Consider the following 26,689-nt stretch of genomic DNA (forward strand, 5'->3'; position numbering starts at 1 on the left):
ACTAAAGACTTGTGAATATGTACCGACTATGAGAAGCTGAGTAGATTTACTTGTTGGAATCTCATTGGATTTGCTGCCAAGTTAATTCTGGAGATAGCACACGACTTCATGGGAGCTATGGGCAGGATGTAATTGACTCGGCTTTAGGGCAAAGGTAGGAGTAAGTTAGTTGGTGCCTGCTTCTCTGCTGCTGAGGAAAGGTAGCTTTATAGCAGAAAAAATAACTCTGGAAATAAAAAATGCCTAATATGGGCGAACAGGGATTGATATATGGCAATTAGGTAAAATCATTATAAACCAGGAGCTACAGTGTAAGGTTAATTTTAGGGAATGCACTGGACTAGGATGTCCATATCTAGGATGGGAGAAATCAATGAAAATAGAGCCAAAGACTGTGATTCATAGTATCCGTGGATATAAGCTATAGAATTCCCACTTGCCATCTCATCTTTTGTTGTCCTAAGTAATAATTATGCACCTTTTGCAGTATTTATGTCCCTTGCCTATTAAAATAAACCCCATTTGGCAGTCTATTCTTCAATGATGAATCCTTCTGGCAAACAGTATGAGAGATTGTAAACTACTTCAAAGCTTCAGAGTATATTCCCATAGATGTCTTTGAAATAGCAGTTATTTAAAGTATCAAACCTTGAACTTACTCTTGACATTTGCAGTAAATGACCATTTGTGTTATTATTGGCCACATACAGTACAGATATATCCATGTCATTTTTGCATGTAACTCAATGTACCACTGGCCCACAGTGCCCACTAGAACATTGTGTCCATAACTTGTTTTCTGTCTATTAGAAAAAATGTATTTTAATGTCTGGTTCTTGGATTCAAATGGATAACCCGGAAGCTACCTTAATATTTTGAATGGCTCTGATTCAAGTCTTCAACTACAAGTTCCCTTAGTGAGTGGGCAACCTGTGGTGAAGGACTTCATGGAATAATATTCCTACTCTAATAGGCTAATGGTGCAGAGTTTCATTGTGGCTTAAATATATACAACTTTGTTCAGTTGCATGAATACCCAAATAACCAGCTTTATTAAGTCATCTTGCCAGGGGGCAGTACCTCAAATGACAGCAGCAACCCACAAGATTTCAAGGAGCTCAATATTTTGTAATTGAGCAGTATCCCAATACAAAAAGTAGGTCATGTGTGTGTGTATATATATATATATATCTTAGAAATGTATTCTCACTGCTAAATTCAAAGGTGACTATTTGCTGCTCATTCTTCTGGATCTCTCGGGAGCGTTTGATACTGTGGACCACCAGCCCCTCCTCCTAAAGCAGTGTTCCCCAACCACTGGTCGTGGACCCAGACCGGGCCGTGGAACACCTGGTTCCGGGTCATGACCGTTCTCTGTATAAACAAAAAAAAAACTCACCTTCCCAGTTATCCTGCAGCAGTCTTCTCTTTCTTTACTTAATTTCCACATTAATGCGCTGCTCTATGTCATCTAATCGCGTCTCCTGACATTAGCGGCATGCTCTAATGCAGAAGAGAAGTGAAGAAAGAGAAGACATGGAGGGGGGGCATGCTTCAGGAAAGGGGACAATATAAGATACCATACTAGGCACACAGAGTGTTATGGTGGGGCATGCAAACATACATTTTTGGCTATGAAACTATGACACCAGACCGCATCCCCTCACACACCGGTTCCTGGAGAAAATTTATGGTTACAGCCTGTCCCTAGGCAAAAAAAAATTGGGGACCTCTGGCTTAAAGATCACTGTACTCTCCTTTCCTATCTCTCTGACCACACTTTCAGTGTCTGCTTTTCTGGATCTTTCTCTTCTCATCGTCCTCTCATTGTCGGGCTTCCTCAGGGTTCAGACCTAGGTCCTCTTCTTTTTTTCCCTCTATACTGTCCCTATCGCACAAACCATTAGCAGATTTGGTTTCCAGTATCATCTCTATGCTGATGATACCCAGCTATACACATAACGTCATCCCAGCCTTACTTCAGAACACTAGTGACTGTCTCTCTACCATCTCAAACTTCATGTTCTCTCTCTTCTTGAAGCTTAATCTTTCTAAGACTGAACTTCTTGTCATTTCTTCATCTACTAACAGACCCAACCATGACTTCTCCATCTCTGTCTGTGGGAACACCATAACCCAGAGGCAGCACGGCCACTGTCTTGGGGTTGTGCTGGACTCCAACCTCTCCTTAGTACCGTATAATTAATCTCTTGCTCGCTCCTCCCGTGTGCATCTCATAAACATCTCCAGAATCCACCCATTTCTTGCAATTGAAACTTCTAAAATGCTAATTGTTGCTCTGATTCACTCTCGTCTAGACTACTGTAACTCCCTAGTAATCGCTCTTCCACTTGTTAAACTGTCTCCTCTATAATCTATTCTTAGTGCAGTAGCCAGGCTTGTCTTTCAGACCTAATGCTACAAGGATGCCTCCAATTTGTGTCAATCACTGCACTGGTTGCCCGTCAACTTCCGAATACAGTTTAAAATAATCACCCTCATCCACAAAGCTCTGCATAGTGCTGCACCTTCCTGCCTCTCTTCTATCATCTCAGTCTATCCCCCAACCGGTGCTCTTTGATCTGCCAGTGATATTAGATTAATCTCTACCTTCATTTGAACCTTCTAACTCACGTCTACAGGACATTTTCCAAGCTGTACCGCTTCTCTTAAATGCCCTTCCCCAGACTATCAGACTAATAGCCAACCTCCAAAGCTTCAAACGTGCTCTTAAAACTCATCTCTTAGGGCAGTGATGGCAAACCTTTTAGAGACCGAGTGCCCAAACTACAACCAAGACCCGCTTATTTATTGCAAAGTGCCAACACAGAAATGTAATTTGTGATTTATACTCCCTTCTCTGTCACAGTTTTCATTGATACCAGCCCCTGAGGACACCAATAAAGCAGAAAATAGTCCCAGGTAGAGCTGTCACTTTAATAGCTCTGTGCACAGCAAGTCTGGGACTGCAGGAAGATACCTGGAGTCATCTCTGGTGATGGCCTGAGTGCCCACAGAAAGGGCTCTGAGTGCCACCTCTGGCACCAGTGCCATAGGTTAGCCATCACTGTCTTAGGGCAAGCCTATCACACTCGCCAACTGCTTGAAATGTCAATTTCTCTTTACTAATCCATCCTATCTCCTGTCTCCTGTCTGTTATCCAGCAAACACCAGATATATACCAAGCTTCAGGCTTCTCTGCAGTCACTTTCACCTTGGACTTTGTATATAAGATGGCGGCTGATGGCTATTTCAAGCAGCAAACTTTTTATTTATCAAATTATTTTTTTCTGTTACCTTATAAAGAATGGCTGGACCATTATACAATCTCTTTACCTCTTGTGTCACCCCCCTCATCCTCATAGACTGTAAGCTCTTGCGAGCGGAGTCCTTACTCCTATTGTTCCTTTTTAGTCCTTTACAGAATATGATGGCACTATACAAATAAAGATTATTATTATTACCTCACACACAATACAATATCCTATTGGTGAGTCTTCTATTTGGCCCAGATCATCATGATGACTTCTGCATAGTTTACTGACCCATTTTTCCATCCTTGGTTTTGAATTTATACCTAACTTTTCCATATTTAAAAAGTCAGATACTAGACCAGATCTCAAGCTTGGCATCCGCACATATAAACAGGCTGCTAATTCTCATCTATAGAGTGATCTGTCATCTCCGCTATGGGGCCAGCATAAACTACATCCAGTCACTAAACAGTGCCAGAGCACAGCACTTGGACTTGAGGAGGAGGCCAGAATTGAGAAGAGTATTGTCAGATGTCACCTGTTGGGTAAACATATACAAGATAAATGGGCTACTGGTTTGCTATTAGCTGTTGCTCATGGCCAATCTTGGGCTTTTATACTGTAAGTATGAGGAGGAGTGTAGAAGATCAGGCAGGCATCACTCTTGAGACATGTTTGGTTTATTTAAAAAAGTTCTTTATGTTGAATTCACGTTCTCCATTATCCTAGACCCGATCACAACTTCCACCATTCTAATGTGTGTTTAAAATGGTCCGTAAACAGATCTTGTTTACGTCCTGCACTGGCCGGTGGACATTGGCACGGGGGGGGGGAAATGTTCACCCTGCTGATGTCTATAGGAAATGAGTGGCCCAGTCATGGTGCGGTGAGACACAGTGCAAGCAAAAAAAAGGTTTTGTGCATGAGGCCATACAGCTGGATATGTTATCTTCTCATAGCACCATTCATGCTTTTGTTATAATGTTGGGACCTGCTGCATCCAAGAAGAATCATAGCAATACACATTTATTACTTGAGTATGCTTCTACATATCATGGTCCCGTACTATGTGACTTATAGGATAATGCAATGCACAAATCTATACAGTATTCAAAATTATAGACTTCCAAGCGCAGGAAGAATAGGGCTTTCACCCAACAAATGATAAAGTGTACAGAATATTTTCTCACAAAATGATAAATCCGTCTGCTCCACTCCTCTTGCTCTATAATATTCTGCCTGCAGATTAACCTGTTTTTTCAAGGTGACAGATTCTACATATTGTGCACTTTTTGTAGTCCCCTGACCCTTATACTTTTGGACAATTAGCTTGTACTTAGAAAATATTCTAAAATATACTCAGGATAACAAAATAACACATTCTCTAATTAAATGTTATTAACAGAAATACAGCATTTCACAGATATAATTCTAACCTGTATCTATCAGTCCTGTGTTTACGATTTACGAATATATTTGTACTATGGTCAGACAGGGCAGATTTTTCTTATTGAATAGCTTCTCCTCTCTGCATGCTGCAGAGCTCTCTGCACCTAACCCCTCGCTCGCATTACAAGACGAGCTCAGACACAGGCACTTCCTGCCGAAAAGCAAATTCAGAGTTTACTCTATAAACTGCAGATAAGATAAGGTCTTTATCCAGAGGTGGGAGGCACTCTGGGTGTGTTATAGCTGAGACGTAGCAGAGCCGAAGTGTGTCATTGTGTATTATATCCATCTCATGGATCTCTCATCTCTGATCTGTCTCGCCTCTCTTTTTCTATGTGTCAGATACTAGTAGAATGTCCAGTAGCTAAATAAAAATGTAGTTAAACCTGCACCCTGTTAATCTAAGCACATTGTCAGCACACAGTAAGCACAGCACAGAGGAATCATGAAGTGTCTGCTTAGAGAGTCCCCGCCCCAAACTCTGGAATCTTACACTGACCATCACTGAGTTATAGGATTTAAAACAGCAATAAAACCGAGTAAAATTATAAAGTAAGGGGTTAAAAAGGATCTTTATTGTGTTAACATCACTAGAAGATTAAAATTTGATGACTCTATTTCATGGGCAAACCCCTTTAATGAAGGATAAACTGTCAGGGTGAAAAGTTGCTTTAATATCTTTATGGTTATGCCTTCAGCGAGAATATCACAACCACACCCCCGCAACACTGACCATCCAGTGTTCCGTATTTAGCATGTGACCTCATCTGACATGCAATAACACTCAAGTACTAGCAATACAAGCACATGGAGAGCTACTGGTACACTCATTTATCAGCTTCTGCGAGGGATTTCATACAGTAGGGCTGTCATTTCACAGTCATATGATAAACAGCTTCTGCTACTTCACTGCAGATCCCTGAGGTCTAAATGTTATTTTCAAGCCTCTGTGCTCCACAAATTGCTTTTATTTTAGTACACAGCTCCCTCTACACATTTTCTAAAAGCCATACTTATAAAGCAACCTAATTACTTCACTGACTGATTTGCTTTGCTGGAATCCTCCGCTATGGCTGGCATCCACAGACAACTTTATCATCTCAATAAATCCCAACTAACAGCTTCTTCTAACTCCTATGGGAGAAAGCACATGGTAGGCAAAGTCTGTTCATTTCCAAATACTATGAAAGATCAGGAAGAGCCTATGACTGGTAACACGGATTTAATGGGCAAGGCCCTTGCATATTTACCACCACAATATTCTGATTTCTGTATGGCGCACCCTGTATTACAGCATTCCAAGATGGCGTTCCTTAAACATAGGGAAGATCTTTTGGATATGACTCAAGAGATTATCTTCAGATTTCTATCCAATAGCAACTACTAACTAACCGCTCGCAGAAAGTAAATCCAGATGACAGAAACATGGTCATACAAATCCAGGACCAGGGCAAAAAGATGACACAAAGAACAGAATGGGTATATCTTTAAATAGCAAACAATTTTTGGTATTTGAAGGGAACCTGTCACCAGGGACCTCATTTTCACTAAAGACATGCTTCAGTAGGCCATCAAACCTGCATTGCCAATATGCCTTTCTGCTTTCTATAAGCATTTACTTTACAATATAACTGTGTGTTATATATGTTACCTTGTGTCCTGACAGAATACTCTGTCCCAAAGGTGGGGCTTTGGTTTGGATGCATTTCAAAAAAACAACATGTGACTGGTCTGTGCTGCAGACTCCTCAGCTCTCAGCCCTTACTTTTGTGCTCCTGTATAGCTCCTCCCTCCTGCTTCTTCAGCGCTCACCGTAGTGGTGAGCTGACATTAGTGGGAGGGGGTGGAGCTGTACAAGAGCACAAAGGTGGGAGCTGAGAGCTGAGGAGTGAGTAGCACATAAAAGTCACACGTTGTTTTTTGAAATGCATTCAAACCAACCCCAACCCCGGGAATACACAGGTAACTTACTGTCAGGGTGAAAGGTAAGTTATAACACGCAATTATATTGTAATGCAAATGCTTAGAGAAGGCAGAAAGACATATTTGTAATGCAGCTGTAAACCTGTCTTTATTGAAAATGAGGTCCCTAGTGACAGGTTGCCTTTAAAAACCTTTGGAATAACCAATGAATTTCATACTTCTTTTTCCAGGTGTTTCTGAAAACATAGAAAAAAGCAGTTCTTGTCCATTAGATCCCTAGTTGTTCCATCACCACCGATCCCCCAGAAAGTCTTTTTTTTTTTTTAGACAACTTTAGTCCCTGTTGGGCGATCACAAGTGCAGTAATGTTCCTTGACCTGTGATGCTTCTTTTCTTAGACTCTTTTTTACTGCTAGACGAGTTAGAAAATAAGGGGGTTCTCATCGAAAGACAAAATGTAAGTGATGTTTTTTCAAACTGTGGTAAGAGATTTGTTTTCAGGTATTCTCTTCCTTTTCTGCCTTAACACACATTGGAGAAAAGCATTTTCTAAAGGCTGTGGCCTCCCAATATATCCGGTGGGTTGCTACGCCAGCAAATAATTGTACAGCAGGTCCTGCCTGGTGTAGAATTGCGCTATAACCTGTGACATTTCAGGCCTGAATGTTCCCAGCCTACAGCTATTGTACAAGCAAGGACTAGGAACGCTGGGCTAGAAGGGGGGACGGCCCACTCAACCACCGGCCGTGCCTCCCCTCAATGCCCACTTACCGTGGAGATGACAAGGAGAAAATAATCACAAATACTGGCTGATCGATAGTAATTGCAGTTATTTCAGGGCTTTTATACCAAGAAACTTCCGTACAAGTCCTGATAAATGTCCATCATGGAGTGTTGTATGTAACTGTGACCATAAGATATCCCATGCTGAAAGGAAATCAATCATGATAAATCAGGGACACTTACTCATAGATCCAGACACCGTGACAGTGGTAACCTTCTTATAATAGTTATCCATGTACTCCTTCCTTCTAATATCAACTATTAAAATGATGCTAATGAACTGGAAGGGCTCTGAGGCGTTATGAGAGCCCTAAAACACATTTGTGGGCATGAGATCTAACTGATGCAAAAAAAACTAAAATGAGATGTGAACTAGTCACAACATTGCCTGTCTGTCACTAAAAGTCTTTAACCACTTTGATATGTGTGGTAGTTTTCTAGCGGTGGTAGATGACTCCCACTTATCAGTCATTTAAAATACTGAAAACTGGGTCCAACCCCTTTAACGTAGGCAGCTTTTGTAACAAATTGTTAAGATGGAAGGACCTTACAATCCTAGCTCCAAGGCACTTGTAAAATCCTACATAACTTACATTTCCCTGTCAGTACATTTTTATATGAAGTAAGCAATTCTATATCTGACTAATGGTATACTGAGTAAGCTAATCCCAGAAATGTGAAATGTGCTGACTCTTCACACTGCTGTGCATTACAGTGGCACATGCCTGGCATGATAAGCTTTGAATGAATTTCTTACATTCAAACACAAATTAATATTACATGGTGAATATACACTTTTTTGAGTTTTTCATTTTTTTTCAGGTTTTCATTTTAAATAGTAGGAATATTCATACAGGCGGTCCCCTACTTAAGAACACCCGATTTACAGACGACCCCTAGTTACAAACCGTCCTTTGGATGTTGGTAATTTACTGTACTTTAGCCTTAGGCTACAATGATCAGCTGTAACAGTTATCACAGGTGTCTACAATGAAGCTTTATTGCTAATCCTGGTTCTGATGACAACCCAATAGAGATGAGCGAACATGCTCGTCCGAGCTTGATGCTCGGTCGAGCATTAGGGTACTCGAAACTGCTCGTTACTCGGACGAATACTTCGCCCGCTCGAGAAAATGGCAGCTCCCGCCGTTTTGCTTTTTGGCGGCCAGAAACAGAGCCAATCACAAGCCAGGAGACTCTGCACTCCACCCAGCATGACGTGGTACCCTTACACGTCGATAGCAGTGGTTGGCTGGCCAGATCAGATGACCCTGGGATAGACTAGCCGCTGGCCGCGCTGCTCGGATCATTCTGTCTCTGGATGCCGCTAGGGAGAGAGCTGCTGCTGCTCAGGGAAAGCGTTAGGGTGTTCTATTAGCTTACTGTTAGGCAGGAGTGATTCTCAAAGAACCCAACAGCCCTTCTTAGGGCTACAATAACGTTCTACTTTTTTTATTTTAATTTGCATCTTTTACCATTTTGTGAGGAATTAGCAGGGGGACTTGCTACCGTTGTGTTTAGCTCTTAGTGGCACACATATCCATAGCAAAGACCGAAGTGGGAAAATTCAGTAGGGGTTGGATTTCTATTAGGCAATAACTCAGTGTCATCTCATCTGGCATAGTAGTGTGCTTCCTTTGATACTTGGCTAGAAAATAGCCATAGGAGAATACAAACAGCTTCTTGAAGCCTACAGTAGCGTTCTATATATTTGATTTCTGGTTGATCTGCTGGTGGCTGTAGTTTCTGCAGTGCATGTACTTGCCAATTCTGAGCAATTTGTAGTGAGACTTGCGACCGTTGTGTTCTGCGCTTAGTGGCGCACATATCCATAGCAAAGGCTGAAGTGGCAAAATTCAGTAGGGGTTGGATTTCTATTAGGCAATAACTCAGTGTCATCTCATCTGGCATAGTACTGTGCTTCCTTTGATACTTGGCTAGAAAATAGCCATAGGAGAATACAAACAGCTTCTTGAAGCCTACAGTAGCGTTCTATATATTTGATTTCTGGTTGATCTGCTGGTGGCTATAGTTTCTGCAGTGCATGTACTTGCCAATTCTGAGCAATTTGTAGTGAGACTTGCGACCGCTGTGTTCTGCGCTTAGTGGCGCACATATCCATAGCAAAGGCTGAAGTGGCAAAATTAAGTAGGGGTTGGATTTCTATTAGGCAATAACTCAGTGTCATCTCATCTGGCATAGTACTGTGCTTCCTTTGATACTTGGCTAGAAAATAGCCATAGGAGAATACAAACAGCTTCTTGAAGCCTACAGTAGCGTTCTATATATTTGATTTCTGGTTGATCTGCTGGTGGCTGTAGTTTCTGCAGTGCATGTACTTGCCAATTCTGAGCAATTTGTAGTGAGACTTGCGACCGCTGTGTTCTGCGCTTAGTGGCGCACATATCCATAGCAAAGGCCGAAGTGGCAAAATTCAGTAGGGGTTGGATTTCTATTAGGCAATAACTCAGTGTCATCTCATCTGGCATAGTACTGTGCTTCCTTTGATACTTGGCTAGAAAATAGCCATAGGAGAATACAAACAGCTTCTTGAAGCCTACAGTAGCGTTCTATATATTTGATTTCTGGTTGATCTGCTGGTGGCTGTAGTTTCTGCAGTGCATGTACTTGCCAATTCTGAGCAATTTGTAGTGGGACTTGCGACCGCTGTGTTCTGCGCTTAGTGGCGCACATATCCATAGCAAAGGCTGAAGTGGCAAAATTCAGTAGGGGTTGGATTTCTATTAGGCAATAACTCAGTGTCATCTCATCTGGCATAGTACTGTGCTTCCTTTGATACTTGGCTAGAAAATAGCCATAGGAGAATACAAACAGCTTCTTGAAGCCTACAGTAGCGTTCTATATATTTGATTTCTGGTTGATCTGCTGGTGGCTGTAGTTTCTGCAGTGCATGTACTTGCCAATTCTGAGCAATTTGTAGTGAGACTTGCGACCGCTGTGTTCTGCGCTTAGTGGCGCACATATCCATAGCAAAGGCTGAAGTGGCAAAATTAAGTAGGGGTTGGATTTCTATTAGGCAATAACTCAGTGTCATCTCATCTGGCATAGTACTGTGCTTCCTTTGATACTTGGCTAGAAAATAGCCATAGGAGAATACAAACAGCTTCTTGAAGCCTACAGTAGCGTTCTATATATTTGATTTCTGGTTGATCTGCTGGTGGCTGTAGTTTCTGCAGTGCATGTACTTGCCAATTCTGAGCAATTTGTAGTGAGACTTGCGACCGCTGTGTTCTGCGCTTAGTGGCGCACATATCCATAGCAAAGGCCGAAGTGGCAAAATTCAGTAGGGGTTGGATTTCTATTAGGCAATAACTCAGTGTCATCTCATCTGGCATAGTACTGTGCTTCCTTTGATACTTGGCTAGAAAATAGCCATAGGAGAATACAAACAGCTTCTTGAAGCCTACAGTAGCGTTCTATATACTTGATTTCTGGTTGATCTGCTGGTGGCTGTAGTTTCTGCAGTGCATGTACTTGCCAATTCTGAGCAATTTGTAGTGGGACTTGCGACCGCTGTGTTCTGCGCTTAGTGGCGCACATATCCATAGCAAAGGCTGAAGTGGCAAAATTCAGTAGGGGTTGGATTTCTATTAGGCAATAACTCAGTGTCATCTCATCTGGCATAGTACTGTGCTTCCTTTGATACTTGGCTAGAAAATAGCCATAGGAGAATACAAACAGCTTCTTGAAGCCTACAGTAGCGTTCTATATATTTGATTTCTGGTTGATCTGCTGGTGGCTGTAGTTTCTGCAGTGCATGTACTTGCCAATTCTGAGCAATTTGTAGTGAGACTTGCGACCGCTGTGTTCTGCGCTTAGTGGCGCACATATCCATAGCAAAGGCCGAAGTGGCAAAATTCAGTAGGGGTTGGATTTCTATTAGGCAATAACTCAGTGTCATCTCATCCGGCATAGTACTGTGCTTCCTTTGATACTTGGCTAGAAAATAGCCATAGGAGAATACAAACAGCTTCTTGATCTTGAAGCCTACAGTAGCGTTCTATATATTTGATTTCTGGTTGATCTGCTGGTGGCTGTAGTTTCTGCAGTGCATGTACTTGCCAATTCTGAGCAATTTGTAGTGGGACTTGCGACCGCTGTGTTCTGCGCTTAGTGGCGCACATATCCATAGCAAAGGCCGAAGTGGCAAAATTCAGTAGGGGTTGGATTTCTATTAGGCAATAACTCAGTGTCATCTCATCTGGCATAGTACTGTGCTTCCTTTGATACTTGGCTAGAAAATAGCCATAGCAATAGGATAGCATTGTTTGGTTTTAAAAACTCAAAAAAAAACAAAAAACACAAAAAAAAAAAAAAAAACACAAAAAAAAACAAAAAAAAGTAAAAAAAAAAATAAAGTTATAACTCTCATTTTAAAAATGTTTAACCCGAGGGCTAGGGGTAGAGGACGAGGGCGGGGACGTGGGCGTCCAACTACTGCAGGGGTCAGAGGCCGTGGTCCTGGGCGGGGTGAGACACCACCTGCTGATGAGGGAGCAGGGGAACGCCGCAGAGCTACACTCCCTAGGTTCATGTCTGAAGTTACTGGGACTCGTGGTAGAGCACTGTTGAGGCCAGAACAGTGCGAACAGGTGATGTCGTGGATTGCTGACAATGCTTCGAGCAATTTGTCCACCACCAGTCAGTCTTCCACGCAGTCCACCCATGTCACCGAAATCGCCACTCCTCCAGCTCCTGCACCTCAGCCTCCTCCCCCCCAGTCTGCCCCCTCCCAGGAAAATTTGGCATTTGAACCGGCATACTCTGAGGAACTGTTTTCTGGACCCTTCCCACAGTCACAAACCACTTGTCCGGTTGCTGCTGAGCAATTTTCCGATGCCCAGGTTTTCCACCAGTCACAGTCTGTGGGTGATGATGACCTTCTTGACGTAGTGGAAGTGTGTAAAGAGGTGTCCGACGATGAGGAGACACGGTTGTCAGACAGTGGGGAAGTTGTTGTCAGGGCAGGAAGTCCGAGGGGGGAGCAGACTGAGGGATCGGAGGATGATGAGGTGACAGACCCAAGCTGGGTTGAGAGGCCGGGTGAACACAGTGCTTCTGAGACGGAGGAGAGTCCTCGACCTGAACAGGTTGGAAGAGGCAGTGGTGGGGCCAGACGGAGAGGCAGGGCCAGAGCTGGTGCATCAGCGCCACTGTCAACTAGTGAAGCTCCCGTGGTGAGGGCTCTTGCGGCGAGGGCTAGATCTTCAGAAGTGTGGAGGTTCTTTAAGGAAACACCGGATGACCGACGGACTGTGGTGTGCAACATTTGCCAAACCAGGCTCAGCAGGGGTTCCACCACTACTAGCTTAACTACCACCAGTATGCGCAGGCATATGAATGCTAAGCACCCCACTCAGTGGCAACAAGCCCGTTCACCTCCGGCCGTGCACACCACTGCTCCTTCCCCTGTGTCAGCTGCTAGTCAGCCCCCTGCCCAGGACCCTGCCACAAAAACCCCATCGTCGCCTCCACGATCCTCCACAGCATCCACCAGCGTTCAGCTCTCCATACCCCAGACGCTGGAGCGGAAACGCAAATATAGTGCAACCCACCCGCACGCCCAAGCCCTTAATGTGCACATCTCCAGATTGCTTAGCCTGGAGATGCTGCCCTATAGGCTAGTAGAGACCGAGGCCTTTCGCAACCTCATGGCGGCGGCCGCCCCTCGGTATTCGGTCCCCAGCCGCCACTACTTTTCCCGATGTGCCGTCCCAGCCCTGCACCAGCACGTGTCAGACAACATCATCCGTGCCCTGACCAACGCCGTTTCTGACAAGGTCCACCTGACCACGGACACGTGGACGAGTGCTGCCGGGCAGGGCCACTATATATCGCTGACGGCACATTGGGTTAACTTGGTGGAGGCTGGGACCGAGTCTGACCCTGGGGCTGCTCATATACTGCCGACGCCGAGGATTGCGGGGCCTACCTCGGTCCAGGTGTTTCAGGCCTACTATGCCTCCTCCTCCTCCCACCCCTCCTCCACCTCCTCCTCCGAACTACCATCCGTGGGCACGGCGCCATCAGTCGGTAGCTCTAGGCACAGCAGCAGTGCCGTCGCTAAGCGACAGCAGGCGGTGCTCAAACTGCTGAGCCTAGGCGACAAAAGGCACACCGCCCAAGAGCTATTACAGGGCATCACGGCGCAGACTGATCTGTGGCTGGCACCGCTGAACCTCAAGCCGGGAATGGTTGTGTGTGACAACGGCCGTAACCTGGTGGCGGCTCTGCAACTCGGCAGACTGACACATGTGCCATGCCTGGCCCATGTGTTAAATCTGATAGTGCAGCGTTTCCTCAAGACATACCCCAATCTGTCTGATTTGCTCACGAAGGTGCGCCGCATCTGTGCGCATTTCAGGAAGTCCAGCCCAGATGCTGCCACTCTCAGGGCAGCGCAGCGCCGCCTCCAACTGCCCGCTCACCGACTGTTGTGCGACGTGCCCACGAGGTGGAATTCAACACTGACCATGTTATCCAGAGTTTACCAGCAGCGCAGAGCGATTGTAGACTGCCAGATGTCAACTTCCACCAGAACTGGTAGTCAGGTCAGTCAGCTTCCTCAAGTCTACAATGAGGAGTGGACGTGGATGTCTGATATCTGTCAGGTGCTGAGTAACTTTGAGGAGTCAACACAGATGGTCAGTGGCGATGCCGCCATCATCAGCCTCACCATCCCGCTGCTTGGCCTGTTGAAAAACTCTCTGGTCAGCATGAAGTCGGAAGCTTTGCGCTCGTCACAAGAGACGGGGGAAGAATATTCCCTTGTTGATAGCCAAAGCACCCTGAGGTCTGTTTCTCAGCGCATATCGGAGGAGGTGGAGGTGGAGGAGGATGAGGAGGAAGAGGAGGAGAATGTTGGCGAGACACAAGAGGGGACCATTGTTGAGTCCTTCACTGTTCAGCGTGTATGGGCAGAAGAAGAGGAGTTGGAGGAGTTGGAGGAGGAGGAAATGGACAGTCAGGCCAGTGAGGGGAGTGAATTCTTACGCGTTGGTACTCTGGCGCATATGGCAGATTTCATGCTAGGCTGCCTATCCCGTGACCCTCGCGTTCAAAGAATTTATTCCAGCACCGATTACTGGGTGTTCACTCTCCTGGACCCACGGTACAAGCAAAATCTTCCCACTCTCATCCCTGGAGAGGAAAGGAGTGTGAGAATGCATGAATACCAGCAGGCCCTGGTGCACAAGCTGAAACAGTATTTCCCTTCTGACAGCGCTAGCGGCAGAGTGCGTAGTTCTGCGGGACAAGTAGCGAGGGAGAGTAGGCGAGCAGGCAGCTTGTCCAGCACTGGCAAGGGTACGCTTTACAAGGCTTTTGCCAGCTTTATGTCACCCCAGCAAGACACTGTCACCTGTCCCCAGTCTCGGCAGAGTAGGGCTGATCTTTACAGAAAGATGGTGAGGGAGTACGTAGCTGACCATACCATCGTCCTAAATGATCACACAGCTCCCTACAACTACTGGGTTTCAAAGCTGGACATGTGGCACGAACTGGCGCTCTACGCCTTGGAGGTTCTTGCCTGCCCTGCCGCTAGCGTCTTGTCCGAGCGGGTTTTCAGTGCAGCTGGTGGCATCATCACCGATAAGCGTACACGCCTGTCGACTGACAGCGCTGACAGGCTGACGCTTATCAAGATGAATAAAGCATGGATTTCTCCTAATTTCCAATCTCCAGCAGGTGAAGGAAGCTCAACCTGAATAATTTATCCACTCCTCCTCCTCCTCCTCATTTTCCTCCTTCTCCTGCTCTTTGTACAGTAAAGCAGAGGAAACTGGCTATTTTTTGACAGGGCCCACTGGCTCTACCTATAGTACTTTATGCATTTAATTTTTCTGGAGGGCCACCTACCCGGTCCTCTGTTTGAAACAATTTTTGTGAGTGCCACATACAGGCACTCAATCTATTCCATTTTACTGCAGGGCCACCTACCTGCTCCTCTGGTTTGAACAATTTTTGGGACTGCCACATACAGGCACTCAATCTATTCCATTTTACTGCAGGGCCACCTACCTGCTCCTCTGGTTTGAACAATTTTTGGGACTGCCACATACAGGCACTCAATCTATTCCATTTTACTGGAGGGCCACCTACCTGCTCCTCTGGTTTGAAACATTTTTGGGACTGCCACATACAGGCACTCAATCTATTCCATTTTACTGCAGGGCCACCTACCTGCTCCTCTGGTTTGAACAATTTTTGGGACTGCCACATACAGGCACTCAATCTATTCCATTTTACTGCAGGGCCATCTACCTGCTCCTCTGGTTTGAACAATTTTTGGGACTGCCACATACAGGCACTCAATCTATTCCATTTTACTGGAGGGCCACCTACCTGTTCCTCTGGTTTGAAACATTTTTGGGACTGCCACATACAGGCACTCAATCTATTCCATTTTACTGCAGGGCCACCTACCTGCTCCTCTGGTTTGAACAATTTTTGGGACTGCCACATACAGGCACTCAATCTATTCCATTTTACTGCAGGGCCACCTACCTGCTCCTCTGGTTTGAACAATTTTTGGGACTGCCACATACAGGCACTCAATCTATTCCATTTTACTGCAGGGCCACCTACCTGCTCCTCTGGTTTGAACAATTTTTGGGACTGCCACATACAGGCACTCAATCTATTCCATTTTACTGCAGGGCCACCTACCTGCTCCTCTGGTTTGAACAATTTTTGGGACTGCCACATACAGGCACTCAATCTATTCCATTTTACTGCAGGGCCACCTACCTGCTCCTCTGGTTTGAACAATTTTTGGGACTGCCACATACAGGCACTCAATCTATTCCATTTTACTGGAGGGCCACCTACCTGCTCCTCTGGTTTGAAACATTTTTGGGACTGCCACATACAGGCACTCAATCTATCCCATTTTACTGGAGGGCCACCTACCTGCTCCTCTGGTTTGAAAAATGTTTGGGACTGCCACATACAGGCACTATCCAAATTAAATTGTCTCCATAGCAGCCTCCACACGTTGTCTCCATTGCTACCTCCAAAAGTCGTCCATATAGCTGCCTCCATACATCGTCCCTTTATCAAACGAGGTGTGTCAGGCAGAAATTTGGGTTGTTTTCATGGATTCCACATCAAAGTTGTTAACTTTGTCGCCACCCTGCTGTGTAATCCCCAAAATATACTGGCAAACTTTTACCATTTAGGGATATTATTTCAGCGCTTCTTGCGCATCTGTTTACATTCCCCTCACCCGGCATATCCTAAACTTATAAGAACGCTACTACACTTGATCTTATACAAAAGGTTCTTAGAAGTGCTGTTTGGGGAGTAGCCTAGAGACAGGGGCTTGGATTGGCGAAAGCTCGCCTGGCAGCGGAACGCCAGCTCCATGCGCATCATGCGCTTCTTGCGCATCTGTTTACATTCCCCTCACCCGCCATATCCCAAACTTATAAGAACGCTACTACACTTAACTTGGTGCAGGCTGGGACCGAGTCTGACCCTGGGGCTGGTCATATACTGCCGACGCAGAGAATTGCGGGGCCTACCTCGGTCCAGGTCTCAAAGGCCTACTATACCTCCTCCCACCCCTCCTCCACCTCCTCCTCCTCCGAATTACCATCCGTGGGCATGGCGCCATCAGTCGGTAGCTCTAGGCACAGCAGCAGTGCCGTCGCTAAGCGACAGCAGGCGGTGCTGAAACTGCTGAGCCTAGGCGATAAAAGGCACACCGCCCAAGAGCTATTACAGGGCATTCCACATCAAAGTTGTTAACTTTGTCGCCACCCTGCTGTGTAATCCCCAAAATATACTTGCAAACTTTTACCATTTAGGGATATTATTTCAGCGCTTCTTGCGCATCTGTTTACATTCCCCTCACCCGGCATATCCTAAACTTATAAGAACGCTACTACACTTGATCTTATACAAAAGGTTCTTAGAAGTGCTGTTTGGGGAGTAGCCTAGAGACAGGGGCTTGGATTGGCGAAAGCTCGCCTGGCAGCGGAGCGCCAGCTCCATGCCAAGATCCAACTAACATAGTTTTAACTGCAGCACCTTTAATCTACTACTAGTTCACTGCCTCCATACATCGTCCCCTTATCAAACGAGCTGTGTCAGGCAGAATTTTGGGTTGTTTTCATGGCTTCCATGTTAACTTTGTCGCCACCCTGCTGTGTAATCCACAAAATATACTGGCAAACTTTTATCATGTACCGATATTATTTGAGCGCTTCTTGCTCACCTCCTTTGGTTCCTCTCTGCCACCCATTGGTTTGAAGCCTGAGTCCATTTAGGGTATGTCGCCATGACACTCTCTAGCCTGCTGCCGCTGCCTCTGCATGCCGTCCCCTATAGTGTCAGGGTCAATTATTGGATGTTTTAGATGCTATCTAGCTTCATTCTGTCACTCTGTCATGGCCATGCTGTTGCCCATAATTTTGGCATAATGGTGCGATTATGCAGCCTCAGAGGCATCCATGCATGCTGCCCCTGCTGTTTCCTGTCCATTTCCGTGGTGTTTCCATCCTTTTCTGAGGTTCCCAGGTGTTTGGCCAAGCTTCCCTGTGCAGAGCCTTGGTCCCCTTGAAAAATGCTCGAGTCTCCCATTGACTTCAATGGGGTTCGTTATTCGAGACGAGCACTCGAGCATCGGGAAAAGTTCGTCTCGAATAACGAGTACCCGAGCATTTTAGTGTTCGCTCATCTCTACAACCCAACATTTTTAAAATCCAATTGTCACAGAGACCAAAAAAATTCTGGCTGAGGTTACAATTATAACATATACAATTCTGACTTACATACTCAACATAAGAACAAACCTACAGAACTTATATTGTACATAACCCGGGGGTTGCCTGTATTTATACTAGAATAAGATACTTAACATTTCAACCTATCAATGACAGGCTATTTTTATTTTTCCTTTTTGCCTCTATTTTATATAGGATAGCCTATTAACAGCCATAGAAAAACAAAAGTCAGTAAGTAAGTATGTATGACCTAAGTGTCAATAAGCCCTGGTTCTATATAAAACTATATAAGACAGAGAAAGAAGAACAACAAATGAGGGAATACAGCTGTAGTAGCAAAAGTACAAAATACATTTTTAATACATGCTAAAACAACATCTCATTATTAATGAAACATATAAAAGGGGAAACAACCCAGAAGAAGTAAGGTATAGTGCAGGGTAGGACCCGAAAACACATGAAAATGATCAATAAGTAAAATAACCAACAAGGACCACCTAGTACAGTGATGGCAAACCTTTTAGAGACCGAGTGCCCAAACTTCAACAAAGACCTGCTTATTTATCGCAGAGTGCCAACACAGAAATTTAATTTGTGATTCTCTGTCACAGTTTTCATTGATACCAGCACCTGAGGCACCAATAAAGCAGAAAATAGTCCCAGGTACAGCTGTCACTTTAAAATATCTCTGTGCACAGCAAGTCCTGGGCTGTCTGGGACTGCAGGAAGATACCTGGAGTCATCTCTGGTAATGGCCTGAGTGCCCACAGAAAGGGCTCCGAGTGCCACCTCTGGCACCAGTGCCATAGGTTAGCCATCACTGACCTAGTATGAACTGCAATAGATATTATATCTAACAATGAATATTAGGTGGGATGGAGTACACTGAGTGACTGAACTAAAAGACCTAATATACCATAGAAGTTACTTAATAAAAATCTGAACCTTGGAGAAAGAGGTACCTAGCGTGCCACCCCAATGCATGGTTTGGTAGTCAACTGCCCACAATCTAGGCTGTTCTGACCTATCTTGTTAGTAGGTATCCTGAGCAGTGGTTGCATGAGGCCATGCACACATGGCGTACAGGCTCCACAAGGCTCAGATGGGAAGGATCTGATGGGAAGGATCCTCTGATTCCCCAACACTCACAAGCAGTTCCTAGTTCCATTGTCCTTCATCCAGACTTAGGTGGCACCTTCATAACACACTCTGTTGGCACATGTAGAAAAGACCACTGGGCAGCTTCCTTCTGACTTCTCCCGACTTGTATAATTATATACAAGTAGGAAGAGATGTCCTCCACCTTTTTTTCACAAAGACCGCACTCAACCTTGTACCCCCACATCCACTTCTTCTCACTCAACAGGAACTCCCCATTCTTCCCATAGATCTGGATCTCCCCTGTCTCCCTCTTTCTCACATCCTGAACCCCATGTCCCCCCCTTTTTCTCACAACCCCATGTCCCTTTCCTTTATCTTACTTAACCCACCATATATTATATGTAATCCTAGAAAAAATGTTTGTAGTTATACTGGTTTACCAGAAATAAATCCTATGGGGACAGAATGGTTGTCGGGCATTATGTTTGCTTTGGGGGCTTTTTGGCTGTCATTATGGGACACCGTAGTATTCGAGGATTCAGTTTACACAGAAAATCTATGTCTGGATCTTATTCCTGAGATTCATCAGTATTAATATCAAAGAACAAATTCTTTGCTTCCTCTTCTTGCTAATTGTGAAGTGGAGGAGGTGGTGAACAATATCAGAGTGAAGATAGGAGGACAGAAATGGTCCATCAGGAGCCAACAGAAGAGACATTGAGGGTTTACTGGGTTCCTTTAGAGGGGATTGTGTATGGGGTCCACAGAGGAGCATTATACGGTGAGGGAACCATTAAGGTGGGTATTACTCTGTGTGGGTAAGGGCATGACTTAAAAAATTCCATCTTTCAGCCTCTTTCCCCTACCAAAAGTTGTGAAGTAAGCTAAGGGGGCACTGAAAAGATATCTGCATTGATACACTATTAATGTGTGGTATATAAAGACAAATTGTGGGGAACATTGTTATGTGCTACAAAAGTATGCCACTTTTATTGTGTGGCTGAGCAAAAGAGACTGGGTGAGATTTGAAGTGATTTTGGTTTAACAGTCCCTGGTTGAGCGGTTAAAGTCAAAGTTGGGAACATGAGATGCAAATAAAGATCCATTTCCTACTATGTGATCAGAAATATGGGATTCTTATCTTTATTATGACTCCCAGAGCATGTTCTTAGTGCTATAGAAACAAAGATACAGGCTTCTGAAGTGACACTACCCCTGCAGCCTCTAAACTTGACTCATCTCATGTAAAATGACTCTTCTCTGCACGTTTTCACATGACTTTGGAGGGTGGTATTTCTCATAAAAGAGGGAATTCTAAAAAAGGACAATTCATACCCTAACAGAGGGGGCTAGTAGTTTAATGGTGTAAAAGCTAGTAACCTATATTGAGTAATGTGAGGGTCTGCCCTGTTTTTGTATGTCCACTCCATTTGTGAGACAGAACAGGAAGCCTTTATTTATGCGAAAGACATGGAACATCATAACAACCTTATTGAGGGAATGCATGTGCCAAAAGGGGAAAGTGGCATACAAAATGCATCTGAGATATCTCTAAACCATTGGGAAATAATCGGTTATGTTTGGGGCAGGAAATAAAACGAGGTGTGAAAAACTGAAATATTTTATGATGGAACTTTATACTTCGATGGTGAAATAACTGGATGAGAATTGACTGAACAAAATTCTGTTTAATTCTAAAAAACAGGTTAATATTGCCATCTAGTGGCCGACCTATATTATATGCTTTTGGTTTTTTTACCTTCTTTTACACTTAATGCTGAAAATAATATACCCTAATTGATAGGAATTATAGCTTGATTTCCATGAAAATGTTATGTACAATTTATGTTAATAAGAAAGTTGGGCATTGGCTTTACTCCTGGGCACAACAACATCAGGGGTAAAATGATGGCAAGGCTGTTGGTAAACTGTAAAACGGGATGGAGCGGAGCGTTACTGCAGTGGAGGCAATTCCCTGGGTGAGAGGTAAAACTGTAAATTGGCCTCCAACAGCTACAAATCCATAAAATCCAATATTATTAGTATCATTAAAAGCACACAGCAACAAACAATGCAGGGGAACCAAAAAGGAAACCTCTGCACTCACGTGTTTCGGACAAACTTTCTAATTACAATAAATCTTAAGTAATTTTTAAGAAAAAACAAGTTAACAATCACACTTTCAGATGTATGTTATTTTTCTTTGTGAGGGGCACTGCGTGGTTCTGTAATTGATTAGATTGGTGTGGTGGAGGGGGGGGGGTTTGACTCCCTTTAAAGAGACCAAAGTACTCTTTGGACTCACAACCATACATTATACATTGCAGAACATGAATGAGACATGACGTTACTGCCCGTGAAGCAGGGAAGCTCCACAACTACTTCAAGTAGCCAATTGGTTATAGTGTTGGGTGTCAGACACAACACTAATCTGTGCCCAGGCAGTAGAGACAACACCCTAGATGTGTGCAAAAACTGAAAATTTGAGCGGTCACAAATCCATGAAACCAATTTTATTAGTATAATTAAAACAAATAGCAGCAAACAATACAGGTAAACAATAATGGAAGCCTCCGCACCTACACGTTTCAGGCAAACATGTCCATGTCCTAGCTCCCTGATTTAACTGAGTATTTTTCAAGGAAAACAACTTATCAATTCACACCAATAAAGGTAAGTTATTTTTTTAGTCACGGGCCTTGTGTGGTTATGTAATTGATTCCAGTGGTGGTGGTGCACTGGTGTTGGGGAGACGGTAGAATTCTTTTAAAGTGACCAAAGTGCTCAGATAAGGGTTGTAATTAGAAATGAGCAGACCCAAATTTACTGTTTCGGTTTAGGGGTCGGGTGTGTCCCATGCGGCCAGGACATATTGTCAGATTGAAGGCTGCATAGCCAATGCAGCAAATTGACGCCTCTGGCCAAGTAGCCATGGCTATGATTCGCTATTGGTGTCCTCCTGGCCATTCACAGTCATAACTAGTTGACTAGGGGTGTTAGTTTGCCGAAATGGCTATTTGGCCACCAATCTAGCAATATGTCCTGAATACAGGGGACGCACCTGAACTTCAAATGGAAAACCTTGGGGCACATTTACTATGCAGTTTGGCTGTGTATAGTGCAGTGTGCCCCAGATTAAGGTTTTTTGGAGCCCGTTCTTCATGAATCTGGCACTCCCTTTGCTGCCCAGCAGAGAGCTCCGTTTGAATCCACTCATCTCTAGCTATAGACTTTTGACTTACAACAAAGAACAACACCATAGCTTGGATATTGTAGAATTCACCCCATCCACTTGTATGAGACATGATGTCACTTCGAGCTCCACAACTACTTTAAGTAGCCAATGGCTACACAAACAACTATTCTATGGATAAATCATTCATTTTCAAAACCTGGAATATCCCTTTAAAGCAAAAATATATCATTTAATCAGTGGTAAATAATGAATTGCTTAGCAATAGTTTTCCTCACATGCAGCTAGCATTATCCACACGTGGTCCTGGCTGTGGTTTAATTGCTCATTTCTGACTGCTGCCTCCATGTTTGGAACTGTAACAAGATTCTTTTCCTTGGAATTCCAAGCTGACGTCTTAAGAATGTCCTGTGCTCATTTTCTTTTTTTGCCTCTTCTAGATACGAATCTAGAAACTACTTTGATGATTAGTTATGATTTATTTTCCTGATGTCACATAATAAAAAAAAATCTTTATTACAATTGAAAGATAATTTTCTTTGACTTTTATTCTGGAAGAAAAAAAATCTCATAACATAAAATAGAGAATGAAGTGATGTAGCTATTTACAGCGCTCTGTTGAGGGGCCCATCCCCCCAGTTTTAGCACCTTCTTGGGGATTTGTCGCAGGAATTTCTGGCAGGTCACAGGCTGAATTGGTGATTGTCAAGCAGGCACTTTAAAAGGGCAGCCCCTCCTAGGACTGGAGTGAAATAAGGACAGTAGCATGTTAAACCCATCAGTCTGAACTGATTGACACACTTCTACAAAAAATGCCACATTTTATAACGATTCACTTCAAGCCAAAGACTCCAAACCACAAAAATCTATGACTTTCCTTTTATTCCTTTTTTGTACTTTATTCCCTCAGGTCCAATAGTAAATGTCTTATCAAGGTGTCTTAAGTCAGTTGAATATAAAGATCCTTTATTTCTTTTAGTATTAGACTATAATATTGTATATACAGGCAGTATGTATGTAAGTCAAAACTGTATAGTTTATAATTGTTTCACCAGCCAGAATTATTGTTTAAATTATTATTTTAAAAATGTTGGGTTATCATAGGAACCAGAATTAACAATAAAGCTTAATTGCAGACGCCTTTTATAACAGTGAATTAACGACATCCAGAGGTCTGTTTGTAACTAGGGGTCGTCTGTAAGTCGGTTGTTCTTAAGTAGGGGACCGGTTGTATATAATGGTTGTAAAATTCTTCTTCACATTGACTGGACCGTCATTATGGGCCACTGTTAAAGTAGTAAATGCTACTGGTTGCAGGATCTGTTGGAATAACAGCTATGGGCACCAATCCATCTAAAAGTATAGCATTTAGTGCAGCCTGGTGCTGTACTTTAAAAACACCAAAGACACCCAGACTATTTTATCACAAACTGCACCATATCAAGATTCCCATTGACTTACATTATGCACGGTCACGCAGTGAGGAATTGTGTGCTTGACCAAACCATGTGGCTGCAAATTATAGCACATGTCCTGTTCCTGCCCAGAACGAATGGAGATGGGATGGCGGCATGGAGATGGGAAGTGTGAATAGCACTCACCTTTCTCCCATCACCAATGAGCCACAAACTTTGCGGCCTGTTTGTATGCACTTATTTAGCGGGTCCGATTTACCTTATTAGGATGAGCATTCTCATCCTGGTTACCTGTGTGGCACTGTGAAAGTTCACTCAGGTTGGATGGTGAACGTTGGTCTGAAGCCATTAGGTCAACAAGCTGGGACACTCAAGAATGGGCACAGAGTTGTTCTGAAGCCACTGCTTTGTTATTTTAGCTGTGTGCACAGGGTCATTGTCTTGTTGGAAGTTGAACCTTTGGCCCAGTCTGAGGTCCAGAGCACTCTGGAAGAGGTTTTCATCCAGGATATTTCTTTACTTCTCCCATTTCTCTACTGCATCTCTGAAGCTTAGCCATGGTGATCTTTGGGTTCTTCTTTAACTCTGTCACCAAGGCTGTTCTACCATGATTTATTAGCTTGGCTGGAGGGCCAAGTCGAGGAAGGGTTGTGGGTGTCCCAAACTTCTTCCATTTAAGGAGGCCATCCATCTCTTTGCTCGCTCGGGATCGGTCTGGACGAGTTAAGGAGATTGTTCTAATTTAATGTCAAGTTCAACTACAATACTTTAAAGCAAGTAGGTAAAATTGACTACTGCCAACTATTCTGGTGTTTAGGGTAGAGTTTATCATGCTATTTTTATAAATATAAAGTAATGTAGTATAAATTATAAAGCAACAGGGGGATAAAAGATGTGATGCTGAGGAAATTTGTTTCCCCCCAAGCTAGCATTTTGGCTCACCCTTTACCCTTTACTTCCTACCCACACAGTACAATTTCCCCCCTTATTTCCCGACCTCACAGCTCCCCCCATATTGTGCCCCCTTATCTCCTCTCTGCTGCTGTCTGTCACTCTCAAGGCGGCAGACAGGGCGATGAAAAACATCTCACCCATCTCATGGCCGTGTGCATGAGCTGTAAAATCTCATAGGTGGTGGTCCGTCCAGCAATTGTTATGAAACAAAGAAACGCTCACAATATGTACCCCAAAAATAAACCCCACGTCAAGAAAAAACTCCTACATGGTTCCCATTAAATGTACAGCCTTATATAATATTCAAACATATTGGGGCAGATTTACTTACCCGGTCCATTCGCGATCCAGCGGCGCGTTCTCTGCGCTGGATTCGGGTCCGGACGGGATTTATTAAGGCAGTTCCACCGACCTACACCTGGAACGCACTGGAATACACCGAGCCGGGCTGAGTGAAGGTAAGTGCAATTTTCGCTACACATTTTTTTTAAATGCGGCGGTGTTTCCGAATCCGTCGGGTTTTCGTTCAGCCACGCCCCCCGATTTCCGTTGCGTGCATGGTAGCGCCGATGCGCCACAATCCGATCGCGTGCGCCAAAATCCCGGGGCAATTCAGGGGAAATCAGCGCAAATCGGAAATATTCGGGTAACGCGTCGGGAAAACGCGAATCAGCCCTTAGTAAATGACCCCCATTATATTTTTTCCCCCAAAAATGTAATTATTGTATAAATAACACACGGTAGCAGATAACAAGTATCCTGATGCCCGGCTCTCACTACAAACTTCGGACGGACCACCTTGGTTGGAGTGCACGGACTGGTCTGGAGCTCGACCAAATGGACAGAAAACGGAGGAAAGATTCACAAGTCCAGCACAACGCCTTTCCGGTGGTATAAAATAAGAAATTTATTGTCCAAAGGCTAAAATCCAATACAGGAACATACAGGTAGAGCGTCACAGACCAACGCGTTTCAACACTTGCGTGTCTTTATCAAAAAGGATCGTGTGCATCACAATCTCAGCGCAGACACTTCTTAAATACCTGTGCACGCTGTTTTAGCCATGAAGAACGTGAACAGTCCAACTAAAATGCGTTGCAAAGCGGCGCAAAGCCCTCTGCACATGAATTTTGTAATTCTATGAATTCCTACATCTTTGTATTTTAATGATTATTTATGCTTGGACAGTCCAACTGTGGGTATATATGTTTGTTACATTTGTAAGCACACATTGCTTAAGAAAGGTAGGAATGCATCGAAACGTCGCCTGTCTTGGAATAAAACCCTTCATTTTTTCACCATTTGGAACCTGGAGTGCTGGACTTGATATTCATGTAAGTTTCTTACCCGGACTTGTGCACCCCTCTCTTATTAGGGGTTTTAGACACTGTGCTGCAGTGGACTTTCTTTTGTGTACATTAATGGCAAGTTATCTTCACAAAGGTACATTTCTGTCAATAACATCCAAATGAAGAAATCTATATATGGCAAATGAATTCAATTATTTTTAGCCTATTATTTGCTCATTGCAGTAAAATACATTCTCTGTAGGTCCACATTTTCTTATAGGGGAAATGTTAGGTAATAGTTTCCCTCTCCCTTGAAAAAGCAAAAGAAGGATAGAAAATGTGTTGCAGAATGATTTATAGTCATTGCCAATGCCCTTTCCCCCACCCCTAGTTTTCCACACTTTATAGGATCATGTCACTATATAATGCCCCCCTTATAGGCCTACACATAGAATAATTCCCCTCTTCCTGTAAACCACCCACATTGTATAAACCACCCCTTTTCTGTGGCTCCTATACTGTTTATATCCCCTTTCTTGCGGTTATTACTGTATAATGCCTTCTATCCTGAAGCCATCCC

General features: G+C 43.9%; 1 long non-coding RNA gene across 2 annotated transcripts in view; it reads right to left on the reverse strand.

The window, feature by feature from the left end:
* LOC140119276 (uncharacterized) overlaps nt 1–26,689 on the reverse strand; it is a 41,046-nt gene that overhangs the window by 9,837 nt on the left and 4,520 nt on the right. The gene's annotated exons all lie outside the window — the stretch shown is intronic.

Source organism: Engystomops pustulosus, chromosome 2 (genome assembly GCF_040894005.1).
Source record: "Engystomops pustulosus chromosome 2, aEngPut4.maternal, whole genome shotgun sequence".
NCBI classification, from domain to species: Eukaryota; Metazoa; Chordata; class Amphibia; order Anura; family Leptodactylidae; genus Engystomops; species Engystomops pustulosus.